The following is a 9,940-nucleotide window of genomic DNA, read 5'->3' as shown; positions in this document are numbered from 1 at the left end:
TCATGTTGAACCAAGTGCAAGAGAGATACAAACAATTGCACTTAAAGGGACGGTTAGAATCTTAAAAAGATCTCTCGGTTGGAACATATTAAAGAGCAAATAAATGTCTAGCATTTGGTAAGATGCTCTGTCTCATGCTAGTAGAAAATAAAAAATTGAAGAAAAGGAAAACCATATTCTTGTAAAATATATGGATATTCATGTTCTGTTAAGTTAATTGACACATGCAAAACTCACATTTTTGCAAATTACTCTTGTTCACTTTGCAACAGTCAAACAAGTCATTCTTATAACTGATGTACAGTAAGGATAAAATCACACACTGGTCAAATACCTGCAATGCAAGAAAATTGCATGCCAAGATTGGTGCCTTCTTCGCCTAATATAAAATTCAATATGGTGTCTTCTTCACCACTTTATTATGCAAGCTGTGTGAAGCTACATACCATTTGATTAAGAACTGTAATAAATATCATTCCTTTTAAGCTAAATACTGAAGGGCCAAACAATTGAAATTATGTACTCGGTGTCTGGGTGAACACTCAGATGCTGTTTGTCGAGGAATTATGGGGTTTTCTTATCCTTGTGCAGTTAGTGGTTTAAAGGACCACTTTAGTGTTATGTGGTAGGAATGTCAGAATTCGCCATTAAAAAAAGGAATGCTTATGTAGACTAGCTATCTTTCAAAGCTTATAACAATAAGAATAATGTAATTTAAACCCTAATTTTTGGTTTCAATAAAAGGGGCAAAGACCAAACTTTAAAATAATAAAAGATTTTATTGAAAAATATACAATGTTTTTTTAAATCGGTTTTCTTTAAAAAAGATTTCACGAAATTCAATGAATTTTAACTTTATTTAAATGTAATAAATATATATAAATTAAAAAAAGTCGCTTAGCTATATAAAATACTAATCAATGGATGCTTCCATTCTTCATTTATGAGAATTTGTCCATATTTATATTTTATATTCCATAAAATAATTTTTTTTAGCAACTATTTGAAAAGGCCGCCATTATGTAAGCATTAACTGGTGTTAGCTAGCTGGTGTTTCTTCCTCTTTTGTAATATGGATGGATAGCTGGATGTAAAAACAACACATATGCATAAGCCATGAAGCCTTGTGCATGAAGATAATGTGTCACCATAGTTAAAAAATAATCACATTTTACTTACCAGTTTTTTCCTTAAAAAAAACCCAAAATACATGATTTTTTGATTTAATATATTTTATTTCTTCTTTATGGAGTGAATTATTTTTTTTAAATATCTAAAAAAAAAAAAAACAGTGAATGAAATAAAAACATTTGTTGGAATTTTACGAAATTTTCAAGATCATAAGGTTTCACTAAAAAGAAAAAAAATTCAATGTGGTTTAAAAAAAGGTTTTAAACTTTGGGCTTTACAGGTAAATTTGAAAATAACTGTTCTTTTTTGTTTTAAATTAGCTTATTTTATTTATTGATCTTTTATCTTCAATTTGTGATATATAAATTTGAGGTGAGAAAATTAATTATTTTCATTTGATTAGACATTTCATAATGTGGAAATGAATTTAACAAAAACGCTTGTCTATGATATTATATTCGTTTTATTGAAAAGAGCATAAAATTTCATATTGAATCTGAAAATATCGTAAAAATTGAACCATTAGAAAATTTTTTATAGATTTTTAAAGTTCAAAAATTGAAAAAAATTTGACTCATAAAATTCAATTGGTTTCATTACCTAAAAAACATGGCTGCATGAACGCACGCAGGCACTTTGTAAACACTTTTTTTTTAAACTATAAAATAATATTTCTATTATTTTTAAACAACTTTAATGGTTTATTTTGGAACTATATTCCATAAAGAAAATAAATAACCCACTTTAAAAAGAGAAATTACGAGTTTTTTTATATTTGAAAATTTTGTGTTAGAGGTGTCAAAAATTCCATCAAAATTCTGACACACCTATTGTGCCCTAAGGGAAATAAGTCCTTTGTAGGCAGAACAATATATTCAATATAACAAAACAGTATTTTTCCTATCCTTAGAATATCGATGAATGCACGGGCGACTCTATTTAAATTGTGTTCTGCTAAAAACATAAAACCCAAGAAGGTTGTTATAGCTGTGAACACGTTAATTGGCAGTGACTCCTTGAGCTTGAAGGAGCACAATATACCTATAAAATTGAGTGATCAAAATCCTTTTAAATTTGTAGCGTTATTTTCCATGGATTTGAATTTAAAATTCGAAGTTGATAATTTTGATAAAGTTGTTAATAACTTAACTCAAAAAGGATTCCAGCTCTGTCCCGGTTATAAGAATTTAAACGGAACTCCCATTAAAGGGATTATTGGTTTGGACCTACTGAGTAAATTAAATAATCTCAGCTTAGTTTTGTGCCTTAACGGCAATGCATGAAAACACAGGGATTACATAATTCCATTTGGCGAGAGCCAACATTTTTTGAATAAGGATTTGAATAAGGAAGAGTCACATCCCTTTAATAGCATTGTGAAATCCCGTCCTGAATGCAACAGCTATTTAATCAATTCTGTTCTAAATCCGACCCTCTCCTATGAGGACGGATTGAAGCCTTTCTTCTCCGAATCCACAGTTGAATGAGGGGTAGAGACGTTGCTCACTCTCGACTCATTAGGAATAGATGAAGAGATCAAATTATCTGCTGTGGACAAAGAGAAGATAGAGGAGTTTAAAGACTCCATCGTCTTGGAGGAGGGAAAATACTATGTAAATTTACTGTGCCGTCATGATAAACTCCCACAAGTAAAAAGTAACTTTATGCCTTCCTTAAAGGTAATGGAGAGAGTGGTAGAATTCTTAGAAAGAAAGGGAATGTATAATGAGTACCTCCAAGTGTTTGAGGATTATGAGGAATGTGGAATAGTGGAACAGTTTTTCGTCCTGCCTGGGAAGTATGAAGATTATATTTGGGTTCCACATAGACCCGTTATTAGGGAGGGACCCGGAGTGACGACAAAAATTTTTCCCGTATTTAACTCCTTCCTGAAACGTCGAGAGGGGATATCAGTTAATGATGCTGCCTACATGGGCATGAACTTAACTGCTAAATTATTAGATTTATTGCTGGGATTCAGGAAAAACGAATGTGTCTTTCTAGGTGATATAAGGAAGGCCTTTTTACAAATTCACCTTAAATTGGAAGAGGATAAAAACATTTTGTTTTTTTCCTTAAAAAATGTGACAAATTATGTACATACAGGTACAAAACAATTATATTTGGGTTCAATGCTTGCCCCTTCATTTTGAAATTCCATGCAGAAAAAATGCGAAAGATTCAGCATCGCATGTTATTTCCAACAATTTTTACGTGGATAATCTTGTCACCACCAGTTGTGACAGAGAATCCCTACTTACTATTTATAACAATTCTCACTGTTCTTAGATACAAGATAAAATGTTGGAGGATGAAATTATTTCTTCTCCCTTCCCAGCCTTTGAGAAGGTATTGGGATACCAATATGATCCTATTCTAGATACGTTCAAACTCTCTCTCCCACTTTAGTGAACCCTAAGGTCAATACCAAACAGGGTATTCTTTCACAAATATCAGGAGTATATACCCCTTTATCTTTGCTTCTTCCCATCACAATACAGGGGAAGATCATTGTCAGCTTGATTTGGAAAAGCAAGTTGTCAAGGGATGATCGGATTCCTGAAGAGCTCAATAACCTGTGGCAAAACCATGCCAAGGATCTAAATGACTTGGGGAAATGTGAATTTCCCAGGCGTGTATCGTCAGAAAATCGTTCTGTCGAATTTATTTGTTTCTGTAACGCGTCGAAAAACATGCACAGATTCACCTTGTATGCGAAACAGGAAGCAATTTGTTCTCTTGTTCGTAAAGGCCAGAGTGGACCCAATTAAGGGGAACTCACTTCCCACTTTGGCAAATTTTTTTAGCCCTATGTTTTAGTCCTTAAGATTTTGGGTGCCATAAGGCCCCTTAACATTGATAATTTTTTCCTGATGTCTGATTCCCAAGTTGCCCTCTCATGGGTCCTGAATGGTAAAACGAAAAATATATTCGCAGAGATCAAAAAATTTTCAGAAGATATTAATATTAAATTTGGCGTTCTACCGAAATTAAAATATATTTCTTTGTCGGAGAATCCGGCAGATCTTCTAACTAGAAGTATCAACACTTCTAAATTTTCCCAGTTATTCAATTTCTGGATGTATGGCCCGGAATGGCTCAATAAAGATGGCATTGATTGGCCAATCTCACCCTTAACTTGTCTAGATGAAACTAATTAAAAAATTGTATCATGTTTGTACTCTTAGGAGGCACATCTTTCTGAAAATACCTTCCCGTTGGATATTACAGGGTATTCCAGTTTATTTAAGGCAATCAGCGTCATAGAAAAAGTGTTGAAATTTTATGATTTGTTACGTCACCGTAGTGCTGGCAATTTTAATTATTGCTATTTGCTAACATGCAAATGGAGGCCTTCTCTCATGAACTAGGTTGCTTGAAACAACCTTCCGATAAAGTTCCTCCCCCTAGGGTAACTGCCTTAGGGTTATTCCTTGATAAAGATGGGTTAATTAGAACCAGGGGTAGGATACAGAATTCTGATATTCTGACCTTTGAGGTCAAATTTCCCCTTTTGTTGGGGAAAAAATCATTATTTAACAAAACTGGCGATTAAGGAAGCTCATCTTAACTGTTGTCACATGGGGATCAATTCAACCTTCAGTAAGTTAAGGCTGTCTGGGGTTGGATCCCTCAGGGGAGACAGACTGTAAAAGCCTTCTTGTGTACTTGCATTATATGTAAAAAAAATAAATACTCTGCCTTGTAAGGCACCTGCAGGGTCTCTATTGCCTGCTCATAGGGTGAACTTTGTTCGCCCATTTAAACAAGCGGGTGTGGATTTCACAAGTCAATTTTCCATAAAAGTTAGAGAGGTAGAAGTTATTTACATGCATGAGTTTATGTGCAATTCACTTAAAATTATTGCCGGGCATGAAAACCCGCTCTTTCATGTTAAGTTTACCAATTTATTCGTTATCCCTATGCATGTATATTCCGATAACGTGAAATCTTTTGTTGCATCCGAAATATTCTTGTCGAACGTGCTCGACTCGGACGAGCTGAAGGAACAATTTAAATCTATTCACATCGTCCATCAAACAATTCCTCTTTATTCTGCCTGGCAAGGGGGGGGGGAGCTTGAGAGAGACTAATTAAAACTCAAGCAATGTTTGAGGAAACTATTGGGCAGAAAAAAGTTGGATTATTTTGAATTTGACTGCACTTTCTGATGTGCAAAAGGTAATAAACGACAGACCCCTCACTTATATTGTTTCTGCCGACAAAGGTTTTAGTATTTTAACTCCAAATCATTTTCTACAAACAGTCTATTAACCTCGTTTACTTATTAATAATTATGATTCTGAATTATGTCCTGACCCCCCCCCCCAAATAGGACTGCCGTGTTACATTCCCTCGAAATGAATAAATTTGTTGAAAAATTCAATCGTATCTGGCACAATGGTTACCTCTTGTTATTAAGAGAAGTCGATGCCAAAATTGGGAGCAGTTGTTCCCCCAAGTTATCTGTTAGAGAGATAGTACTTATTAAGTCTCACAATAAAACCAGACAATTTTGGAATCTTAGTAAAATAATTAAATTAATTACTGGAAATGACAATTCGTTCTGCGGTTGTTCTTAAAGACGCGTGTGAACAGGTCCATTCCTTAAAAAATCTTGTGCCCTTGGAATAATGATGATATTGTATTGACCGAGTTTATTGAAGAAGGAGGTTCTTTTTTCTTTCCAACCTGTTCAGTTCCTAATGATGGAACATCACCTATGGTGTGCTGCGATTCCTGTGACAGCTGGTACTATTTCAGCTGCGTAGGAGTTAATCAGCAAGATACCTTAAGGGAGTGGCTTTGTTCTAATTGTAAGGATGAAGTTACACAGGTCATTCTACATAGTGAAATTAGTTAATGTCTGGATGCATGAGAATTATTGAAGTTTCATTTGGAAATTGGCAGCAGACAGTGGCACACATATTAATAATAATAAGTTTTAACTGAATTAAAGTTATAATTATTGAATCTCAGTTTGAATTGTCAGTTCAGAAGTTTATCTGAATTAAAACATATTGAAATTTATAAATTTGTCTGAGTTAAGAGTTATGTGTTTTGGATTAACTTGCTATTTGTCATTTATCCGACCATATTATTAATTAATTTGTATTGGGAAAAAGTAATGATTATCCATTACTCCCCCCCTCCTTGGCAGTATGTGAGAAATTCCATTACAGCTGCCATCTTTCTTGTTAAGGCCGCCTACACAGTTCTAGTAGCCGATCCGTGATTAGTTTAATTTTGAATGAGTCAAGTGAATTGCTTGGCGCCCTTTTTTGTATGATGCTTTTATTTTTCAGTCCACGTACAGAACTCGGCAAGGGAAGGACTCTTTTGTAGCAGCTTCCAGATGAGAATGGAGCTATGTCAATTTCTTCATACTGCTGGTGAACAAAGGATTACATCTCTACAAGCAGACTTAGCGCCGGCCCACAAGTCCAAAGAAACTCGGGCTTGGCGGTAAAAAGAGTGCTACGATTTTGTATTCCTTTCTCACTGTCCCCTTCTCTCAATCCTGCACCCCGCTGAACTACTTCGTTTAGTCATACATCGAAAACATCACCAACATGACCTCCTACAACACCAATGCCAACCTCATTGCCACCATCTGCTGAGTATTCGCGAATCTCCCGCCGGCGCTTGTGGAAAAGGCATGCTCCAAATTCCGAACCTGTATCGAGGCGGTGATTGAGGCTGAAGGTGGCTACATTGGATAGATGTCGACTCTAATATATAATCAAGTTTTTATAATTGAGATTTTTTAATAAAAGTTTTAAAATAAAAGCTGTAGTGTTGTTTTCTTTATGGCGACAAATTTATCGTTGCACTCTGTATTATTGTAGGAATTAGCAATTGTTTACTATGAAAAACTCTTTAAAGGATTATATATATATATATATATATATATATATATATATATATATATAGTTATATATATATATACTAGCATTTCAGCCCGGCGTTGCCCGGGTGTTTGGAGGTGTATGTTGAGCAAAAAAAAAAAAGTCAATTTTTTTTAAATTTTGACCCCTATTATGACCCCTTAAAATTTATAGTTTCGGGCTCAAATCACTTTATTAAGTTAGATCCAGGTTCAAGGAACCTATATCTAAAATTTCAAGTGTCTAGACCCAAAATTGTCGGAGGAGTTTGGTAGAGTTCTTAAAGGTCAAATCGTTGAAATTTGACCCCTTAACAGCCAAATTTCTGGCTGACACCCGTCACATCGATTTTCCCAAATCTCAGTACCCGGTATTTCAAATTTCGAGTCTATAGACTAAAAATTGACAGAGTTATTGCGTAGGGAAATGTACACAGACAGACAGACACACAGACAGACAGACACGTTCACTTATATATATATATATATATATATATATATATATATATATATATATATATATTGTTACTGAAAATATCCTAAGTACCGCATGATATCCATGAACATTTCTTCATGTTTATATTTACCAAATATAGGAACTTATCTCAATTCAGTTAGAATCCAAGCAACTCGCATTATGCATGATTATAGGTGCCAACGTTCCCGCCGAGAACACCATGGATCCTTTTGAGGAAAAGAGGACTACCACTCGAACAATAGGAGTTTACACTACCGGCTCCATGATATGGAGGCCAAACTGGCCCACCGTTTTGCAATTGGACTGTACCATGACCGACGACTTATCTTTACTTTTATTATTGAATATATTTTCAGTTGAATGTATAGCATTTGTAATTTGTGATTTTCTTTTGCCTCTGCTAGGGAGTATTGAGTTTGTGAGAATTAAATTTCTCACAATGATTGGATGTTGGGAGAGTTTTGTTGAAGGTTTTGGTGTATTAGTTTGCACAATTAAGCACTACAAACTTACCATGGGTAATCAAGATGGCTTAAAAAAATATTGTTAAAATAATTTTGATTAATACGTTAACTGACTAGGTTATTTTAATAAGATTCCCACTGATACAGAATGTGGCCCAAGAGTATATAGCATTGAAAAAAGTCAATTGAACTGGATTGTGGATAATTCTGACAAGAGCAAAAGTATTCGAGAACAACTCATTGCCATAAAGGAATAACGATTAGCAATTACCTACCTCCCTCTCTGTGAAGATGCAAAGACAGATTCGAAATATACCTTATTACGACAAGCCGAGAAAACCCCATTGGCATTAATCCTGTCCCTTACAACAACGGAATATGTTTTGTTCAGTTTCAGATGATTATTTTAAGCATATTTGGACCCCCCCCCAAACAAGGGGGGGCTGTAAGCAAAAATATATATATATAAATATCGTTTATGAAAAATAAGTACACTGTTGTAAAGTTCATTCTTCTCTTAATAATCACTGAAAATTTCGTATTGATTGGATAAATACCTGATTTTTGGTAGATTTTTAAAAAGACGGTCAACACCCCAACCACCCTCATATGAGAAGTTAATACCTGGGATGATGCATCGCATAAGAGAAAGTCAAATGAAACCACTAGAAGGATGTACCTCTAACATGCCAGAATGATGACAAAGCGAAGCATGGCTGGTGTGAATACACAAACAAAGAACAGATACTTCATTACCATCACATTGTTGGTTTTATGTCTAACAGGCAGACTAAATCAAAGGTTTAAGTCTAGCATCAAAGTGAAACCTCATTGTAAGTTTAATTTGTCATGCTGTGCTGGCTAACAACCACCCCCATGTTTATAAACAACAATATGTCATTGGCTAAAACATAACACTTCCGAAAATACGTCATGACCACACGTGCTAAAAAAAGCAACAATTTTTCTTAAAAAAAAAACACAAAAAAAAACAACAAAAGAAAAACACAAAGATGTAGTAGTCACAGAGAACTATTTTCACTGGCGAATCAATATATATATAATGTTCTTCGGCTACAGGCTGACCTGCTGATACTACAACAGGGCGCATTGATGCATCTGCCCCCTAAAAAGTCTTGAGGGAAGGTCAGTCAGAAACCGGACCTTCAGCCAAGCAACACCTATCCTCTCTCGTTCCCTGTCCACCGGGCACCTTGCTTTAGCATTGACGGCCTCCACCTGGATACCACTGCTATTAGCTGGGGACGATACAGTACTGGCTGGCCGACAACGACTTGAAAAGAACTTTCTTTTCCTTCTCTTTTTTTTACAGTCTGACCTGCCAATTCCTGTTACAAATAAAATATTCTTCGTTGTTACTGTTAAAAAGAAATTTATTAGTTCTTTTGTGCCTTCAAAGATATTTTATTAGGAAGGTAAAACAATTACCTCTCCTAAAAACGCAATTCTTCGCAACAAAACAAGAAACAAACTTTTTATTTTTAGACAGAGATTTAAATAAATACTGGCAATAAATAGCACATATGTTTTTGCCAGTAAGAAATCCAGCCTAAAATTAATGATAGTCATTCGTTGGTTTAGCGACATCATCTCTGGCAGTGGAGCCGAGCCTATATGTTATATCGCATATCCTCATATATTTACATGAATAAACAAGAAACCAGCTGGTACAGTGACGGTGATAATAATGGCAACGCTAAGACAAACCACGTTCGTTGATACAGCATAAATAATCACACTAAACACACATGACAACATCAACGCCCATTTCTTTATATACACACATCAACGGAATAACTCGCAACTCACCCCAACAAAGAAAACCGCCAGAGGAAGCCGTACATCGAAAGAAAAATCAAAATACAAAACACAAAGATCACAGCAGACACAACTCTGGCAGCTTATAAACACAAATAATTATCCCATAAAACACTATTTATAACAGTACGATGCCTACTA

Source organism: Euprymna scolopes, chromosome 30 (assembly GCF_053919585.1).
Source record: "Euprymna scolopes isolate OS-2025 chromosome 30, ASM5391958v1, whole genome shotgun sequence".
Lineage (NCBI taxonomy): Eukaryota > Metazoa > Mollusca > Cephalopoda > Sepiida > Sepiolidae > Euprymna > Euprymna scolopes.
The sequence above is the reverse complement of the archived record's forward strand: the minus strand, read 5'-3'. Positions refer to the sequence as shown.